General features: G+C 42.5%; 1 protein-coding gene across 4 annotated transcripts in view; it reads left to right on the forward strand.

Annotated features, from left to right (window-relative positions):
- Window positions 1-3,214: 3,214 nt before the first annotated feature.
- Window positions 3,215-20,908, forward strand: part of ADD3 (adducin 3) — a 92,367-nt gene continuing 74,673 nt past the window's right edge. For 2 of the 4 annotated variants that reach the window (XM_014250281.2, XM_088059444.1), the window contains exon 1: window positions 3,215-3,307. The gene's annotated coding sequence lies outside the window, so the exon portion shown is untranslated. Of the gene's footprint in view, window positions 3,308-12,414; window positions 12,524-13,617; window positions 13,762-20,908 lie in introns of all 4 variants that reach the window. The other 2 variants (XM_005520722.3, XM_014250282.2) reach the window with 2 other exon arrangements.

The following is a 20,908-nucleotide window of genomic DNA, read 5'->3' on the forward strand; positions in this document are numbered from 1 at the left end:
TTGGCATGTGTGTCCCCTGAGCTGCTTCCTAAACCACAGCTGCATGAGGAATTATCTAGCTCTTAGCTGAAGTAACTTCTCAAAAAAAAAAAACAAACCAAGAACAACCCAAACATGTAGGTCATTAAAGTGCTAATAAAAAAAAGTTGATGAATCTCTGAGCAGTGCTCTGATTATCTCTCTGTGGGGAATGAAGAACTCATTAACATGAGCTGTATGCCACTCCCTCCTCCTTTCTCTGAATTTGGCATAAAGCAAGGAAACAAATGTTTGTGGTTTGGCCAAGTTTCTAATGAGTAGCTCAGCTAGGTCCACTGATTAGACACGTGGCTTTATAGGGGTGAAAAGGCTGCCCTACCATGTAAAGTGGCAAAGAGTGGCAAAGCATCTCTGCCACACTGGGTTCCCAAAAAGGAAACACTTTACTTCTTGTGTGGATTTTTTTCATTGCATTTAGCAAGAAATGTACATAGAGAGGGTTTCTTTGACATGGACGACAGAGAGAAACAGTGTGAGGTCCAGAGAGAGTAACAAAGCCGGATGTATGTCTGAGGACTCGCTCTCCAAAAATTGTTGTTGCAGCTTCCTATATGTTTGGTTTCACTTGTTAATGGGGGTTTTTAAATGCTAAGATACAGTCCTGCCTATCATCTCTCCTCTCTGCTCTAGATGTTACCTGTCCCAGTCCACAGAAGGATGTCTGCACAGCAGCCCCCAGGCACTGTGGGAGCCCACGGGCAGAGGTCTCCGTTTGCTGCATCACCTGCAGGGGCTGCAGCACAAATATCTGCCTAACTGGAATGGCCCTGGCCACTGACTCTCCAGGAGCACCTGGCAGTTGTTTGGAAGGGGGGAACAAAAGCTCCAGAACTAATGCGAGAAGTCTCTTCCATGCAGGAATGTTTCTTCTTGATCATGCTTGTAATCCATTTATAGCCTGAATCATCAGTACTTGTCAGCTTCATAATCTTTCCGAGACTAAAGTAAAACTCATCTACATGCCCAGGAGAGGAAAACTCACCCTACAATAAACCTGAAAGGCATCTGCTGGGATAAGCAACTGCTGCCTCTGAAATTCAAATATCAGGGTGTGTGATCAATGTCACGCAGCACCTTAGCACTCAAATCAACCTCCTGAGACATCAAGTCTGTCCCCTGCTGCTGCAGACAATGCATTGTATAATGACTTTAATAAACTACAACTCAAAAGCAGTGAGATTTTTTTCCATTCCAAATACCTCCCCTGGAAAAGGCAGTATTTGATTGCTCTAATGGTTAACAACTCTTTTCTGGTTTACAGCTGAAATCTGTGTGTGGCCAGTTCCTATTCAATCCCTCATGTGCCAGCACCCTCTCTAGCGTAGCAGTTGTCTGGGCCAGAGCTCAGAATTCAAGGCAAATCCCAAACCACCAACTGCATTCCAGTATCACCCTCACTTTCAAAACCACACCTAAAGTTTGTAATTTCTTGGCCTTTTCAGGTTCAAAGTTTATTAAAACATGATACAGCTGTAAATTTTTTTCCAAAAGGAAATAAAAATGAGGGGATGAACATGGATGGAACAGTCCAACTAATTCCATAAGTGTTAAACTGAATTAATAGGCAAATTGGAGAAAGCAAATTGCTTCAACCTTCACAGCACACTCCACACGTAGTTATATATTCTTCCTGTGCCCAAGGTAAGTTTAGATTTCCAACCAGATAGTTAAAAGTCCTGTATCAAATAACAGATGCTATACCACCTCATCCCCTAATTAGTGGCCGGTACCTGCAGCTTCCCATGGCACTGGTGTGGTCAGGTGGAGCCACCTCAGTGCTATGCACAGTGCTATACACATTTGCAAAGTTAAAACAAGTTCTGCATCCTCTCCCTACTCAAATCAAGTTTTCTGTGGCTGGGCAGTTTGGTGCCTCAGACACATTTTTCTCCAAGAACCTCTCTAGCTCCTAAGGGCCCTTGCTCACTTTTCTGTGAAGGTCTTGTAGCTCCAGCACTGATGTGGTGACAGCAGCCTGCCGGGTCTGGAGCCTCTCTGGTCACCCCATCAGAAGAGGGTCCTGGCACACAGGGTCTTCATCCTACCCTGCTCCAGCTCTGCTGCTTTCCCCGTGACCACAGTCCTCGAGGAGCTCTTTAAAAGTGAGCAGTACCCAGAATTAAAAGGTTTTGTCCCTGAACCTACATGGAGTTAGTTAATGTGTGTAATTTTACACCTGTAAGCAGCAGGGCTGATTTCAAAGGGACCTTCTAAGACTTTCAAGCATATTTTACAAAGTTTCTACTTGAGCCTGCTTGTAATTCATTCCTAGCCTGGATCATGAGGACTTGTTGGACTTGAGGACTTCTGCATCTTAAAAATACTTAAAAACATAACTAAAATACAGAGGGTTTTTTGGGTTTTTTTGTGTGTTTTTTGGTTTTTTGTTTTGTTTTGTTTTTTTGCATAAAAGGAGAACTATCACCCAGTGCTTTTGTGACTTCAAACGTCTGTTCAGAGCCGCTCAGATGTAACAACACCAGCCCTGAGACTGAGAAACCAAGTAACTTTGGGTGGGGAACCAAGACAAGGATGATTTCAGCTGCAAAACGGAACAACTACAGAAAGCCAAGAAAACAAAAAACAGGGAGGGAAAAAAAAAAATGAAAGAAAGAAAGGACAGGGTTTGCCAAGATGACTTTAGCATTTTGTGCAGCTTTTTTTAGCCAGGGCTGCTCTCGGCAGAAAAGCTTTCTCCTGAGCAGCACGAGCCATCTGGAGGAGCCGTCTGCCGCCTTTCAGCCCCGACAACTGTTTCAATTTCTCAAAATTTCACTTCCAACCCAGGGTTTTGTTGTTGTGGTTTGTTTGGGGGCGTGGGCTCTTTATTAATTTTTCTCGCACGCAGCTCCCTGTATCCCGTGGAGTCCCTCCAGCATCACGGATCCCCTCGGGGATCGATGCTCCAGCCCCGCACTGCAGGTACAGCCGGGGCGCGGGGCGGCCCACAACAATGGAGGGCAGCCGGGGCGGAGGAGGCTGGCGGTGCCGCCGCCCCTCGGCCAAGTTGGAAGCCGTGGAAGGGCGAAGAAAGGCGGCGGTAATTCCAACTTGGCCGAGGGGCGGCTGGGGAAGGGCGGCGGGCGAACCCCGGGCGCTGCCAGATAGTGATCCACGGCGGGCGGGCAGGCGCGGGAGGAGGAGCCCAGGTGTCCCTTCCTGCCACATAGTGCACCGCCCCTTTCCCCGCCCGCTCCCGCGGTGGTGCTGGCGCTCCCGCCGCCGGCCGCGGGGATGGACTGCAGCACAAAGGCGCGGGCCCGCTGAGGTAACGCTGCCCGGGCTGCGGGCACCGGGAGGGGGACGGCGGGGGAGCGGGGGATCTCCCTTCCCGCCGAACGCGGGGCCGGGGCCGCCCCGGAGCCGCGGCCGGGGAAGGGAAGGGGGGCGGCGGGCCGGGGGCCCCAGCGCCCCCCGCGCTGCCGCGGCCGCCCCGGGGCTGCGGGGGGAGCGCGGGGCCGCGGCCGGCGGCGGGATGGGGCGGTGCGGGGGCAGCGGGGCCGGCGGGGAACTTGCCCGCGGGTCTGCGCCAGCTCTCCGCCGGGGGAGATGCTGCAGTGCTGTCGTTCTGCCTCGGCGCTGGGCTGAGGAGGAGGACGGGGCTTTAAATAATGCGCCTCCGCTCCGAAACTCCGCTAATCAAATAAAACCTCGGGAGTAATTGTTGTAACTGCGCTCTGTCCTTGCTCCACCGCAAGGCTCCGGACTCGCTACGCGTCTCGGAAAACTTCTTAAAATCTGCGTTATTTGGGGGTTTCGTAGTGGCGCGCAGCTCCACCTTCGCCGTGGGTCGCGGTGCGGGGAGCCCGGGCTTGCGCTTCCCGGTGCCGGCTCAGGCATTCCGGTCACGGCAGCGCGGAGCCACCGGCGTGACCAGCATCAGCCCGGCGCCGCTCGCTGCTGCGGGCTCGCCGTGCCCACCCGGCCCCCTGCTCTGTGCGCAGTTTGGAGTTATCTCCGTTCTGTGCTTGTCTGAGCGAGGAGGAAATTCAAGATTGCTGCCTTGAACTTTAGGCTCCAGTAACGAGCCGTTTGAAATGAGGATTTACGATGGGCCTTTTGGGAGTTTGTTCCTCGGTGTTGGTCAGTTTCCATTTCGCATTAAAAAGCTTATTTAGGAATTCAGAGCGGAGTTATCAGTCAGTGTTTGCTTCAGATTTCAGGGCAGGCAGTGTCTGCATGGCTGAACGATGGGATTTTGGCAGGGAAACCTTGGAGCTGCTCTGTGTGGAGGGTAGAACATGCCTCAAAAGCAGCAACCCGGTCGTGGAGGTGTGTTGCCTCTGTCTTCTCAGCATCATTATGTTACAGCAGGTTGAGCCTGAATCTGCTGGTTTTCATTCACATGTCCTCGACCCGTGTCTGGAGGGTAGTGATGAGATACCAAGTGGAGGGAAAATGTGTAGGCATGTGCCTCATCTGCGTGGTTCCAATATGTGGAGGAGTTAAGTTTAAAAAAACAAATAGATAAAATCAATGGCAATGAATATCCGGACAGAAAAAAATGAATGGCCAAGGGTTATAAAAGCATGAATGTATGGAATTGCTGAATTGTGTGGGAGAAGTTGCTGCTTAAATGAGCTTTGGTACCAGAGGAATGAGGCTGACAAATGTAACCTTAGCCTTTCAAAGAGCACTTTGGTGTGCCTGGGGCAGCTTCAGGCTGTCTCGCTTACCTTCTGGTTCAGTTGCTGATGACAGGAGTGAAGCACAGGTGTGGCAGAGGTATGGCTGTGTGTGATCTGCTGGGAAGGGATGGTGGTGGCCTTTGAGGGGAGCGGTGCAAGATGAGGCAGGTTCTGCATGGGCCTATTCTGACAGCAGTTCTGCTGTGAAAGACTCCCTTTTGCCTCCCTGCCAGGGTTTGCCTTGTACCAGGGAGTTCGCAGGACTGCACACCCAGTCACTTCAGTGGCCTTGCTGGCTGGAAGCTGTGTATGAACAAATTGTACAAATCTCCTTGGTGGCATCCAGTACTCACAGGGAGAGAAAGTGCCATCCCAGGGAACAGAATAGCTCTTTGGCTGTTATCAGACAAGCTCCTCAATGCTGATTTGAGTAAGAAGTGCATGCATTTCTCAATGAAACAAAATTATAATTGTGTGACTAATAGAATATACCAGTTTTAACATCGGATGTTGTCATGTTAACGCTTTTTAGTGTTGGTTGCATTATTTCTCAGAAGATATCATTACTTGTGTTTGATTTTTGCTGGAAGAATCTGAAGTCCCAGGCAGGAAGGGGTGGGCTGCTTAGGGGTTGAGTGTTTAATGACAGAGGTTAGTGCACGATGATGATGATTAAGCACGTCCTTAATTCCTGACCAATAGATGGAGTCCTGCTATGCTTTAGGATATCTGGGGATTTAATGGTCTCTTGGTTAAATCAGTCATTATCCTTGACTCTTGCCTGAGGATTGAGGCAGCTGACATTATTTAAGGGAAAGGTGATTTTAGGGTGGTACATTCAGGCTGTCATGTACACCATAATCATTGAACCCAAAGAGAAGGCCCAGGTGATGCCTCTGACGCCCCAGGCTTTGCAGTGCTTGTGGGGTGGTTGGGCTGGAGCGGTCTGGGGGAATGGGGCAGTTTCACTGCCTTGGCCAGCAAGGTGTACTGCAGCCCTTGTGGCAACCCTTTGCTGGTTATGAAATGAGCTGTTGGACAGGGCTGGCTGAACCCAGCTGGGCTCGGTGTAACTGTGCTGGAACAGTCCCTGTTGCATGTGATGTTAGAGGTGACATTGCACGCGGGGGCCACCTGCTTTTGTTCAGCTCCACTTGTTACAGGCCAAATGACCTGGCATAAGACTCTATTCGCTGTGAAAATTGTGGGAAATTAACATGTAAGAGATGAGAAATTAAAACTGTTTTAAGAAAGGCCAGCATTAGTTTGGTTTTTTTGTAAGGGGAATGTTTTATGGATCAAGAGCTGAACTGAAAGCAGGCAAAAGGCTGCTAGTTTTTCCCTTGTTAAAATCATCATTGCCAGTTAAAACTGTAGCGCTGTCCTTGATGCGCTGTGGATGGTTCTAGAATGATAATGCTTTTAAAAAAATAATTTAGAAGAATAACTTTTTTCACTTTGAGATGGTACATAAAATTGCTTTTTTTGCTAGCTTTTTAAAAACTGGATATGAATTTTAGTTTCTTTAAAAAATATCCTGTAACTTTAGCAGCCATAGTAACCTCTGGCTATTATTTCCCTTGTAAATCAATTTTGCATTTTCATAGTGCTGCAGTTTCAAAAACTGAGTCTGACATTGTTTTGGTATTGACTTGGAAGAATGCAATCTTATATTTTTTAATAGCATTGCTTCCCGTTACATCACAGGCTTTTCTTCAAGCTATGTTTTGAAATGCCTGTTGCCATATGAGAGATGGTAGTAGATGGTGGTGTGGCTTCTGGTAGGATTCTTGGGGTTTAGTTGTCTTTTGTGTAGTGTTTTTTGGCAGATGAAGATGAATAAAAGCTACTTGACCCTTAGGGAACAAGCAGTAAGTTACTCATTGTTTGTTAATATTAGTTCTGTTTGCCCACAGAGTCTACTCTGCTTCTATACTAATTCTGAGTCACTTGACATGTGGTAAAACACTTTTGTTTCTTTTCTGTATTCAAGATAACACACCATTGTACATCATCACAAATGGGATTTTGAAGGATTTAATTTAAAGATATCCTAGCAAGTACCTGGCTTTTTTGCAGATAGTTTGTGATCCAGATTATTAGTTAAGAGAAACAACTCCTAATTGGTTAGATAAGAAAGTATGTTCAGTTATGGCATGCTCTTAATCTGGGCTGGTGGCAGAGGGATGGCAGTTCAAAACTGTAGAGTAAACTGGAAAATGTTGACTGCTTAAAAGTCGAGATTTTCTACAGATTCATTGAGAATTTGGATAGTGGGAGAAGGCTTGAAAGTATCAGACCTCAGTGGGAGGGTGATGGTTCCCAGTGTTTTATTCCCCCCTGGATCTTTCTAGTCTGGTGAATGTGCTGTAGGTATCTGTTTATCTAGAACTCTGGGAGAATATTAAACACAGTTTGTGTCTTATGGTAGTAAAGTCAATTCTGCTTGACAAGGATGCAATCAGCTGTTACAAAGTGTTAATTAGGGAAATATTCTAATAGCCTCATTCATTGTTCTTGTCTCTTAAACTGTTGTGGTCTTGGCTAGGAAGAAACTCTTTTCTTGCCTTGTATTGTCTAACTGTTAAAATCCAAGTGACATCAAAGCAGGAGGCTCACAGTTGTCCTGTGAGTCAGCAGGCTGAGGTGAAGATCCGTAAATCACCGGCTGGTGTGGGAGCTGGGGCTTGCTTTGTAGCATTCCTTGACCCACAGCAGCTAACAGCTGGTAAATCCCTTCTCCCTTGTGCAGCTGGAATCTCCTGGAGTTACTTCTCCAGCTGAAGTACGTGGCAGTCCTGAGCAGCACTGAACAGTCCTGCTGTTCCTATTGTTGCTGCCCTGAACGAGTACCTGGTGTTACTGGCAGCACTTCAGCCAACAGCTGTGCTGTGTTGGCCAGACCAAGAGGACTCACTGAATTGCTGAAAGTCTCTGCTTGTTGTCTTCATCTATACCTGTAATAACTGATCTCAAGCTTTTTCTTTTTCTTTTTTCTTTTTTTTTTAATATTAATGCATATATTCAAGTGTTAAATGCTATGGGAGTTTTGTTGTTTTCCTTTTGTTTTACTTTTCTTTTCTTGCAGAAAACAAATATCCCCCTGCATATCATCCATTGCTACATTACACTAAACACAACATAGGTTAGATGCCACATGGACCTGCATATTCTGGTTGCAAATGCACAGTAAATGTCAATCCTGGAAGGAGGGTGCTTACCACCCAACCTGCACATGTCCTGATGGTAAATAGAGTGCAGAATAGGAAAGCTTACTTGATGGGTAAAGCTTGCTTGACTGTTTAATACAGTCAAAACAAAGAAAGAAAAATATAATTTAAAATATATATTATATTATTATATCTCCCCCCACCATCAATGCAGACGAGCTTTTATTATTTTTTTTGGTTACAGCTCTAGAAGTCTGGGAAGAATGTTGTGGGAGCAGTTTGGTACTGAAGCTGTCTGCGTGATTCAAATAAATAGTTTCTAGAGCAATGTAAATTATAAATTGGCTGGGTTCAGAGAGATTGCTGGTATTAATGTAAGTCATTTCATATAATCCAGTATCCCAGTACTGTCCTAACAACCCATATGATGTTTTAGTCTTTATGGATGTGTATACAAAAAACCTCTGTATTTATAAAGATCATCACTAAGGCCACAAAGTCAAGTATTTGAAAGCTTGGTAGTGCTTTCCAAAGAAAATATCCTGAATTTAAGAATTAAATTACGGCATTGGAAAGTATACTTCGGAGCCCTGATGTCAGAAAGAGAGAAGTGTTTTGGCTCAGATGCTCCAGATCTATCAGACACTTAGCAGAAGCAACCTTCAGCCTAACATATGCAAAATGAGGTGAAATTGAAAATAGAATTTTGGGACGGAAACAGTGGACAATACTAGGCAGTGCATCCAGCTCATTTGGTCTAGAGCTGAATACAATAACTCAAAAGTACTGACCTCACAAGTACCTTTGTTTTTTCCTGACTCAGATACACAACCATTTTTAGGAGTGTTAATGAATTGTATAACAATTTCTCCGGGCTCCTGGTCAAAACAGGAGTAAAACACAATTTAAGCAAGCTGCCTTTCAGTATTATTTAAATTATTGCTACACACCAGGCAACATACCGTATTTGCTGTGTATCCTAAACCACCAAAACCTAACCTAAAATTTTGTTCTTGGGACATACAAACTGTATTTGGAGGTGTACCCTGGGGAGGGTCAGATCAGGTGTTCTCAAATGATAGTTTTCAATCAAGCTGTATTACAGTTCCTTGTATTACAGTTCTTTGGAGGTGCTGAGATTTAGGGTGTAAGAACCTGTATATAAAAATAATACCTGGCATTCCTATGCTACATTAGCCAATGTAGCTCTCCTGATACAGCATTACTGCAATAATAAATGAATACCTCCTTCAATATCTATTTCTGTTATTGTATTTAAATTGTGATAATACCCACAACAAGCCCATCATCCTGTTTCAGATCTTGATTGCAGATGAAGCTTTCCACTAAATACGTGGTTAAGGGGGTAATTGTCTTTATAGCATTCACAGTTAATCTGTACAATTTCTGGCTTTCAATTGCAACTGTTTTTAAATGCCTAAATATGTCTAAAAACATAGGCAAAGGCAAAACTCTTGTGGTAACTCGAATGGTTTTGGACACAGCCATCAGGGCAGAAGGTGAAGATGTTCATGGTCTTTAATTCACCTACTAAATAGAAGCTGTTCCCTCCTAGGGCAAACTGTATTTTCAGGCCAAAGTCTGTATAACTTTGTTATTCCTAAAGTTACTGAGGTTGCAAAAGCATTTGTGGGTATGTGTTAATTCTATTTTTTCTTAAATTTTTTCCTGATTCCCATCAGTGGGCATAACAGTGAATACAAATGAGATTTCTTCCTGATGTGCTGATTGGAATGGGTTGGCTATGCAGAGCTGTTTGTCTTTGACACGTAGCTGACTTGGCATTCAAAGGACACGTGCATGTTCTGTGTTAAATGGCTTAAGGACTGGAGTGACACAGTTGGAGAGCTTGGCAGATACCTCTGTGTGTGTGCATGATTTGGAACAAAAAACTCCATCTTCTAAGACAAACTGTCCAAAGTAGATTTCTCTGTCAAATTTTCATAAATATTTTTATTGCAAAGATTTAATCCTGAGCATCTCAGGAAGAAAAAAGGACTTGTGATGCATGTTTTATTAATGGCTAGTACAATGTTTTGTAAAGCCAAGTGTGTCTGTAACCAGCAAAGACCTCTTTAGGTGTTTGTTTTGTTCCTTATCAACCTGATCAAAATCATGGTTCTGGTATGGAGCAGGAAAAAAAAAATACAGAAGAACTTCCAAATACATTGAAATCTATGGTGTTTCAAAATAAATTAACCCAATACAAAAGCAGAAACCAAACCAAGTGGTTTTGCAGTCTGGTTCCCCTCTCCATTTTTTTACTCTGTTTCAAACTTTGTTTAAATACTTCTGTAGCATGCAGAGAGATTGAATACATCTGTGTAGTGCTAGCATGAGAGAGTCTGTGCTCAAAAACAGGTTAGTTAAAGGAAAAAAAAAAAAAAATCTTGAAATGAATCCAGGTAGCTTCCTAGTTAAAACATATCAAATAACATAAAGCATGTGAACTCAAGACAACTCACTTTAACTATATAAAACATTTAAGCTATAAAGCATCAGGAGGGATTTTTATAGGTGCCTGGATAATTTGCCCTGAGGTGGCAGAGGGGCAGATTGGGTTGGTTCCCTTTTTACATCAGATGTTTTCCTGTGAGCCAAGAACTTGGGGAGAAACTGAAATACTGCTTCCTCTTTAAAGGGTTGTTGCATATACGTTATGCTCTTTGTGTGTTTGCTTAAACTTCAGTGTTTTTAAAGACCAGTGAGATCAGTGCCCCTCGTTTTAACATGTCCTAAGACAGCTCCTGGTTAAAGGCTGGATTTCAAAGACTGTTTAGTTCTTCTCAAGCACCACACCATTCAAAATGGAAGCTTTTCCTGTCTGGTCAGCAGAAAGTGTTCTTTTTCCTTACCATTCCTAACATTAGTGTCTTATTGCATGTCAGTGCTTCTAATCAAATCAGGTGGCACTTAATGTCCCACATCCCTGGTGGGATCCTGTGTCCTTCAAAGTATCTTAAGGCTGAAAGTCTCCATTACCTGAATCGAGGAACTGTCTCTCAAACAATGGACCCAAAGTGGCTGATAGAGATGGTTCAGTGTGGTTATTTGTTCTGTATCAGAGAGGCACCGTCCAGCAAGGGTGGTCAACATTTCAGTCCAGTGCTTTGGGAAATCCTTGCTTAGATGTGGAGATTTCCATGTGAGGGAAGATTGGGCAAACACAACAGACGGGGAGAAGGGAGGGAGGGAGGGCTCTGAGCAGAGACAGGAGGTAGGAGTGCTCTGCTCCACAGGCAGGACCAGCAGCAGCCCAGTCTCCAGTGGTTTCAATGCCAGCAGCTTCATCTGCCTGGTCCTTTCCTAGAGCTGGAAGAACACACAGCCTAGCCAGATGTATCAGCAAAGCAGTGTGTGGTATGGAACCTTGAGTGCTGTATGTATGGCACTTGTCACCAACTTTGGGTCTGTGAACTGTTTCACAGGAACCCACAAGACAGACCAAAGTATATTGGTCTTATTGTCCCAATACTTGTCTTAGGAGATTCTATCTCTCCACTGGAAAAATAATCAGTTTCCTTGTTAAAAAGGGTTGAAATTCTCCCCTTTATGGGAAAAACAAAACCAAACAAACAACAAAAAATGCCCAGATGTATTGCTTCCTTCCCTATTAATATTAGCTAGTATATTGCATAAAACTAATGTACGTGCAATGTTGATTAAAAAGAATTGGCTAATGGTGAGAGTAAGAATAAAAATTTATTTATAGCCTGGGTTAGCTTTTAACAAGAGAAAATAGCTTGAGGTATACCATGTAACACTAGTGTCTGGCTACTATCAAACATGCTGCAAATATATAGTAACAGATATTGTGTGCAGTAAATTTATCTTTGTAGTAGAAACCTGATGTTGTTGCTATTCCCAGGGGCTAAGTTGAATTACATTATTATCGAGGCTGAGCTAACAGAGCTTTGCTTATAGTATACATACAGACAAGGCGGTTCTTCACAGAGAGGTGACCTCTGCTGTATTTTGGTTTCAGATTTCACAGGGACCCATTTCAAAGTTTTTAGCTTCAGTCCACACCCTGCTGGTAGCTAGCTATAAAACTCTCTTTGAAGTAAGTAAAAAAAAAAAAAAAAAAAAAAGAAAAAAAAGTCTATCCTTTATTACTTTAATAAAGTCAGATAAAGGTCATTTGTTTACTCTTTTTGTGACTACACTGCTGCCACTGTTCCTTGTCAATATAATTGATACTTGAAAGATGGAACTAAAGCTACAAAATTACTGGTTGCAGTGTGCAAATGCGTAGTGTAAGTAATTTTTTTTATGGCTCTTCTGTTTATTAGTTAACTTGGAGAATGTGCATGAGCATATATTTGTGCTAGGGAAGCTATTATGGTTGACATGGCATAATGTAGTGTACTTCTTCCAAGGTTATTCCACTCTCTCTCCAAAGATTTTTTTGTGTTTCTCTCTCTCTCTCCAAAACCAATTTAAAGAACCAAATTAAAGCCCTGTAATCCTTTTTAAGAGCCCTGTCGAATAAGAAGTCTGCATGTCACCGTTCCAATAAATATAATCACCTCTTTAATGCTGTCACTCCTCTCTAGGACTGATTTCCATCCGATTGAAATATTTGGGTTGTACATTACAGCCAAGCTAAAGGGGATATCCTGCTCTTCCCTCCTGGCCCTGTGGTCCTGCCTCATCCTCTCTTGGGTAAGGCCTGCCGCTTGCTGAACTTGTGCAGTTCACTGTGAATTGCAGCAGAAAAGCTCCTCTCCCCCTTTGACTGCATTGACTCTCTCTAATAAGTTGAATTAACTCAAGAGAGGGTTGAGTGAGCACTAGGGTGTGCACAAGGTGTCGAAGGCAGTGGGGAGAAGCAGGAAAAGGGGGGATGAGAAGATGGGGCTCTGTCAGTGCCAGGCTCAGGCAGACTCCAGCCCCTTAACCCTTGTGTGGTGATGGCTCTGCCTGCAGTGCTGGGAGGCAATGAAAACTGGACCTGGAAGGTGTCCTAAGCTGAGTCTTTGGCAAGGGGACTGACTGGTAGGACAGCGAGAATGATCAAATCATTTCTCTAGGCTTTATGATACAAGGTAGTAGCCCCCAGATTGCGAGGTTCCCACTCACCCTCCCAGGGCTCTCAGAATCTGAGGGGGAACAGTCGTGTTTAAAGGGAGATTCAGAAATGCAATGTTTTGGGAAAATGATGTATTTTCAGAAATATTTTAATTAAAATAATCTCAGCATGCTAGGCTGTGTGGCTCCTATATCCCAGCTCTGTGTGGCTGCCAGTCCTGTGGGGTGTGCTGGTCTTGGGTACTTGTTGCTTTCCACAGCAGCCTTCCCTTGTCTCCAGAGCCTGCAGGATCCGTGCATAGCACATGATGCACAATTACATTTTCTGCAGTAAAATTCAAAGGGCTGCACTATTGAGTAGTGTGTACCTTCACTTCTCTTACTTTTCCTTTATTTCATAAGTTATGTGTAAGAAGTGGAGGCTAAATACAGCCGTAGGAGAACTTTATTACATCAAGTAGGCAACACTGTCTATATGTATAGAACAAATTCTTTCCTTGGTGAGAGGGAAGGGTGGGGCTGCTCTTGGTTCTTGTAATGAACTTCTGCATATGTTTACAAGATATAACTTTATATATAAAGAATTCAGAATTCCATTGAAGAAGATGTATACAAATAAGTTGCTTAGCATGTCTCAGCGAGCTGCCCAAAATGCGTAATTCTAGTTTGCAGCCTCTTACATGCAGCCTCTTTGACAATGGCACTGCCTCTCTTCTCCTTCCATCCAGGTTCTCATCAGTTAAATGATGTGTGAGAAAACCTAGCGTTGCTAGAAACAAACTTGGCAGAAGAATTGTTTTAGAAGTGTAATGCTGAGTTCCTAACAGCAGAAAGCTGTTTGCTGTTGGAGTTGACTGAAATTGTTCCAGTGGGTGAGTGATACAAGTTCTCAGTGTGAATAGCTGTCCTGCAGATAGCACTTTATTGTCTTCAGTGCCAGGTCCTCCCAGCTTTCTCCTGCACCTCTCTTTTCCTTTTTTTTTTTCTTCTCCTAGCTGTAGTGATGAATTGTCTTCCAAAGTTTGCATGTTCTCTGTTTCATATGATATGCAGGCTTCAGTGTAGAGACTTAAGGAGTCTTATCAAAGTAATACTGGCTCAGTCAGAGTAAAGATGCTTTAGTTAAATAGACTGTGGCTGTGTTTAAAAATAACAGCTCTAGCTGTGTCAGCGTGTTGGACGACCTGATACTGACTTCAACAGAAAGAGCTTCTGAAAATTGCTTTGCCTGTTGCAGTATTGCCCCAGTGTGAACTTGGTTTCTGTTGGCAGCATTTCAGTGTTAGATAAACCAAAACAGAACCCCAAAATTTTAAAAGTGAGTAGCCAAATAGCTTCAGAGAGAGCTCGTTGTAGTGGGCACCTTTTGAATGGACAAACAGGGAGAGCAGCACTTTTGCTCTTGTTCACATTGTCAAAACAGCAGCGCCTGGATTTGGCTGCAAACACCATCCTCATTTAGTTTTATTTAACTCATTTAGTTAGTTTTGGGTTCTCAGCTGTTTGATGTTCATAGTAAAAAGGTGCTGTGGGCATCTTCCAGCCTCAGATCTCTGTGTGACAGCCATGCTTGCACACATGTAGCCTGTTGCTTTCTTGTAATAGTATAATGTGTGGAGGGGCTTTCTAGCAATTCCTGTGCAATTGTCTCGTTTTGCCCTAGCCCTGGTGTATCTCTGACTTCTGCTGCCTTTCTCTTGCAAAGCACCGATGCTCTTAAAAAGTCTGATTAATGAGAAGTTTTTGAAAATACTTTGTGTATCTGATGTTTATTCTGTTTTTTACAGTTCTTGTCATGTGTGGGTTTTCTGTCCTTTTTTTGTTTCTTGGCAAGGAAGACAGTATTACATTCTTGTATCAAGAGGAAGAGTATTAAGCCTACTCATAAAAAGAAGATTTATTATCAAATGTAGTTTTTCATTTTGTCCACTGGAAATTTTCTATTTTTTTTTTACTCTAACCATACCCAGATTACTGGCTTCATTCATACGGTCATTGTATCAAGTTTGGATGCTGTCTTTGTTAAATTACGGCTCCTGAGGGTTTTCTGTTACAAAGGTTTCTTTAGTCAGGGGAAATGAGGGTATAATAAAGAGGATTCAAGGACCGGACACAATGATTCCATATAACTGAAACAAACAATGCCAGATTTGGCTGATGTTGGATTTTCCATCAAACTTTTTTATTGGCGTTCATTCATTTTACTTGAAGCAGAGTTTAAAACTGAGGCAGTTTGAGTGCCTGAAGGATCTGAGAGACCAATAGCAGATTATTTGGGCAGTACTCTTAATAACTATATCCTATCTTCATGCATTTATTTTGAATTCTGGCTTACTCAGGAAGTTGCCTTGATTCAAATGCCATTAGAGCAGTAAATCCAACAGGAGACATCCAGATTCACTGAAAGGACTATCACTAAAGCCTGTCACAGACCTGACTGTGCCTGGGGTTTCTGGAGCACTGATTCCAAGCATTGAGCTCGTGCTTAGTGAGAAGCAGTGCTGTTTTCTGGCAGAGTGAGTACCTGACCTTCATTTCTGTCGCCTCTCACTTTCTGCAACTCCCTTAGCTATTACTGGTATATTTTGTGTTTTACTAGAGTTATAAAATGTTATTAACTGTAATGTGTTAAAATAGGGATAAAATAATCAAAATGCACTTCAGGATACAAGCAAATTTGCTGTGAAATTCTATAAATAAATGACTCTCATCCAGAAATACAGTGTGAAGCAAGAACGCAGGGTATGCCAGTAGCTTTCTCTCCTCATGTTGAGCACTGCCAGAAGGGGAATGATGCTGAATCTGTTTTTCACGGCCTCTGCTATGCCAGAACATTAGTCTTTTGGGGTAGAGAGTGTGCACTACTGCTGTTTTCTGCAGATACTCCTCAAGGAGAGAGGAGGAGGAAAAAACATAGTATTAGTTTTGACATTTACAAACTAAGAGATACTACTGTAAAGCTGAAGTGGAAACTGTAGCTGTTGTTTAAATGTTCTTTTAATTATTTTGGAATGCTTTAGGGTATTTTTCCCCATGCTTATTCTCAAAAACTTTTGCATCTTTGCACATTGGTGAAATTGGGTGCAGTGGTTGAATCCTACCCAGTACACAAAACTCTTTCCTCTTCACATCTCTTTCTGCATGTGCTCTTCAATATACCATATCCAATTCTTTATTCATAGAATTCTAGGAGAAGCTTTCCTAATGTTCTTTCTCTTATTAGGGTTCAATAGCTTAACTTTACCTTCCATTCCTGCATATTTTCTACCTTTAGTGGCTTAGAGGTAAAAATGGTAAAAAATTAAAGCCCTTACAGTGGCCTAACATGTAGCACTTTGGAAGATGAAAACTGGATTCATCATGGAGCAGAAAGCTGTGTGTGACTTGAGTTTAGCACTTGCAGTGCATCAGCCCTGTGCATTATGCTCAAATTTATTTGACACAGTGTTTTTAGTCTATTTATGCCATATGTGATGCAGGAGGATTCTGTTTCATGAAAGAAAGAATGCAAGCTGACAGAAGGAGTAAAACTACATATTGCCTCAAGAATAAAATTTTAGAAATATTTCTCTGGATTCCAGCAATGGGCATTACATAAGAAAGAAGAAAGTCTACCCTGAAGTGCCTAAGTTATTGAAGCATTTGTAAAAGTAGGATTTGTCTGTCCAGAAATTTATTGCAATGTCTACTTCTGACCAGAGATGACACGAGTATGGATGCTTTGTAAAGTCTTACTCATCTACAGGAATCTGTGGGTTTTGAGGGTTGCAAGGTTGTGTAATTCAGTGTGAAAAACATAAAAGGTTGCAGGTAATATCTTCAAATTATTTATTTACCTTACAGTTGTGTGAAATTAAGTTTCCTGAGAGGTCTGAGTGACATTATTTACTGTAAGAGGATCTGATCTTGTAGTTGTTTGTTCTTTGTGGTAAACTGAAATAGCACAAACAACCAAAAGTGTGCAGTTGTGCAGCTTTCTAATTAGAGTGCTCTCTTTGGTGTATTTGATAGATCCTCGTTGGGGGGTGGTGGTTATAAAAGCAGAAAGTAGAACTGTCTTGGCTGTGAGATGCAGTGATTTCCTTGTAGCGTCTTATGGGGAGGAGTTTGCACTGGACTCCGACCCACAGCTACTGAGACTTTCTCTTGAGCCACAGCTCTGTCTTTGGCTCAGCTCTGGAGGGAGCAGGAGGCATTCACAGCACTATTTGTGGCCAGCTGAGGCTTTCCCCTTAATCACATTTCTGCTTTGAATTGCTGTTTGGAGAACTTGCTAAGGGTGCCGGAAGCCTTAAAACAAGGCAAGCTCAAGTTGGGCTGGGCTGGCTAATTAAGGTGCCCCAGCAGAGCAGTGAATAGCACTCTTAGGTTATTTTGCCTGCATGCAGATTCTTGGTACGAGGGGCCTGGATCTCTGGGTCCTCTCAGCTCTGTGCAGATAACAACTCTCTGTTAATTCTCAGCTCATTATTCTGATTGCTGTTATATTTAAATATTCCGTCTGCATTTTGGCTTAATCTCTGAGAAGATTTGGGCTGTGGGGTTTTAGGGTTTTTTCAAACTTTTTAACATGAGCTGTGTAAATGCTGCAGTATGTTATTTTTTCCCTTTTAAGATATTTTATCCCATGCTGATGTGACAGCTGTTCATGTTCACCCATCTTGGCAACAGTTAAAACCTTCATGTGGAGTAGCTGGCAACTAGTAGATGAATGAAGGTTTTGACATTTATTTATTAATGTGTCCAGAAAACACCTGCAAGATTTTGGGTTCTCAAGCAATTCCATTTATTTGTCTTCCCTCTGAAGAAAAACAAATACACATCCTCATTTGTTTCTCTTACCCCTATCCATAGGTAAACTTCTCAAACTGGGGTTTCTTTTGTTTAAAGAAAATGCTTTGCTAGCAAGGCTTCTGTTATAAATAGTGGGTAAGTGCACCTACACATCAGGGCTCTCTTTTTGAGTGAGGCTGTAGCAGTTGAAGTTTGGAGGTAATTTTTAGATACCCTGCAGATGGACTGTATGTGGGCAGAGTCTCTCACCTGCATCACGCCCACAAACCAACGTAGCTGGAAGCACTCGGGTGAGAGCACAGCTGAACTCAAGAGTTGGACACTTCAGCAGCCTCTCTCAGTGAAAGAACCTTTTCCTCATGGAGCAGAAACAAGTGCTTTGCTCACCTCTGGACTCAGTGTTTGTTTATCCGTCTTCGCCTTCCTCTCTGAACAAGCCGCCATGTCTAACCGCACTTTAAATCAATCTCATTCCTCCACTAAAGACAGGGTTTATTCAACCATATATATTTAATCCTGTTGAAAATTAATTTCAGAACAGATGTTTAAAGCTCTTATTAAAGGTTGCTTGGGACATTTTAAATAGTTGTGTAAAATGCCAGTTGTCCCATCTTCCTTTCTCCATAGCAAGTAATTATGTACCTCTTGATTAGAAATTGGCTGGCTGTGAGAGGATTTTAAAATTTCAGCTCCATTCACATAATCTAACACAGAATTTCTTAGGTGAAAGCAGGACTTTCCCGTTTTGATTTTTATTTTTTGACTTTTTCATCATTTCATATGACCTTTTTAATACCTTTCTTGGAAAAGATAATCTAGATTAATCAAATATCTGAGCTTTGCCAATAAATGTAGGTGCTCCTAAGTGGTGCTGTCCTCTGAAAGTTACTTAGTTTTATTTTTTAAAGGTCTAATCAGAAGGTAATTTGGGGAAAGGATTTGCTTTCTTTTCAGCTGTTGGTTCTCAGTGATGTCACTGGTAGTTAACTAACCTAGCTTTTCAAGTATTTTCATTCCTTCAATAAATATATTGAATAAGGAATAATCTCAGTAACCACTGAACATTTGGGGGGTTTACTAGTTTAACTTCATGTGATCATAGATGTGGAGTGACAGTAATGATTATAGAAAGCGAGAGTTTTTCTAAAACATTGGATTCTCTATTCATATGAACTTGTCTGGTCTAATTCAGGAGTGTATTTGTTAAGAGGACTGTTCTTAATTAATTCAATACTTGGATATCAAATATGGTGAAAATCTCTTGGGTTCAGATGTGGAATGATGCAGTCAGTCTTTCTGTACTGTTTCTTTCCTGTTTTGAAAAGAGTTTGAGCTTTATTCTAATTTTTTTGAGGCTCTAGATAGGATTTTATAAATTAACAAGTATGAAAGAATGGAGTTCTTATTCAGACTTTACTGATTTTGAATTTAAGACTTATCTGTTGTTTCTGTTCTTTTTTGGTGGTTGCTCGGTGTTTTATCAGAATTAAACAACCTTTTCTATCCTAAGCAATCCTATAGTACACCAATTAAATCTTTATTTTATATTTTAATTGACTTACTGAGAGCTCTCTGAATTTGTAAGAGATTTCAAGGATGATGTTATTCATCAGAAACTTTGGTATGTTTCAGTTGACTTTTAATTTTTTTTACTTAAAACACTACAAATAATTGCTTAGCATGCCTACAGTTTCCACAGTTATGCAAGCAGAGCTGCAGTAGCTATTTTTGCACTTTGAAAATCTAATTACAAGTCAGGTGCAGTCCTAGCTGAGTACTGTTTGTAGGAAGGAAGCTCAGTCTAGACTTAGTTGTAACCTGCATCATTGCCTTCTCACAGCTGGTATAAAGCTGCTACAAAGCAGGGTTTCCTCAGTAGCACGCTCAGGCTTTCTTTACAAGGTTGTGCTTGAATTATTTTTTGGTGGATTTGTGAAAGGGGAGGGCACGCAACTTTTTCAGTTCTAGGAAACATTTTTTGTGAGTTAGGAGACTTAGAGAAAACAGAAAATGGGTAAGATTCACATAGAGAGATTTTTTCCTCAAACATTGGGTTCAGGATGTAGGCCACATCTGTAATCATGTTTTTAGAAATGAGTCCATATTAAATGGATTCTCTGCCAACAACATCTGGTTGCACTTTATGTACGTGTTTTCTTTCGTAGGGAAAGCAAACCATATGACATAACCCCGGTCAGATAAAATGATTGTTTATAATACTTTGTTTATTTATATAGCACCACAAGATGAAATACATCTTCAGCTGAAAAACCTTGCAGCAGATTACCAAGGTGAGCAGATGACATTGCATTTCCAGATGGCTGGTCTGGGGAACTGTGTTGTATGGTTTATAAACCCTACTTAAAGGCATATAAAATTAGTAGCTGAATTTGCTAATTGAATGGGGGCTAATAATTCCAGGTGCCTTCATGGGGAATGTCCCACATTCTGTAGTGGCACTGTGATGCTGGAAGTGCTCCTGGTGCATTGCATGGGGTCAGAAGGAGTGTTACGGTGCAGTGAAAACCTTCACAGACACAATGCCTTTTAGGACTGGCAGTAACCCTCTGGTAGTGGCCACTGCTATGAGTAAAATTTGAGAGCAGTGATTTGCTTTTGTTAAAATAGACAGCCCTGCAGTTGCTGTTCTGAACATGAATTGTACAGACTCATTTCAGCAGGTTGGCCTTAACTGTGATCTTAGAAGTGGCTTCTTTGCTTACAAAGCAAACTGTCTGTGGGGCTTGTAGTGGTCCAGCCTGGACTCACCTCTTGGGTTCTGCTTGGAAACGAGCCAAAAGATAAGAATTGGAAATACCTTGCAAACATCAGTGTGATGTCCTGTATTAAAAAGTGTTAGGCTGTGATGCCCTGGGAGCAGGGGGAGCTACACAGCAGGGTTTCAGCTGTTGGAATCCTAAACAACAGATCTCAGCATGAGCCTGCCAAGGTATTGAAAGGTGGCAGCTGTGTCTTTGTCACATGAAAGTTGAGCCACCTGCAGCTGTAGAAAAAGCTGTAGATGGAGCCGTGCTTAACTGGGCATGGAGGGTACTGTACTCCTGAATCTGAGATATTTGGAAGGAGCAATTTCCACGTGGGCCAGCAGTTATTTCAGAAATAGCTTCATGTATCAAAAGCTCTATGGGAGTTTCTCTACCCTGCCAGACCTTGTGTGTCAGTGAGGAACATACTGGGGAGGGAGGCAAATGTCATCTGCTGCAG

Source organism: Pseudopodoces humilis, chromosome 9, assembly GCF_049639895.1.
Source record: "Pseudopodoces humilis isolate 2021_Gansu_Grassland_sample_001 chromosome 9, ASM4963989v1, whole genome shotgun sequence".
Classification (NCBI taxonomy): domain Eukaryota; kingdom Metazoa; phylum Chordata; class Aves; order Passeriformes; family Paridae; genus Pseudopodoces; species Pseudopodoces humilis.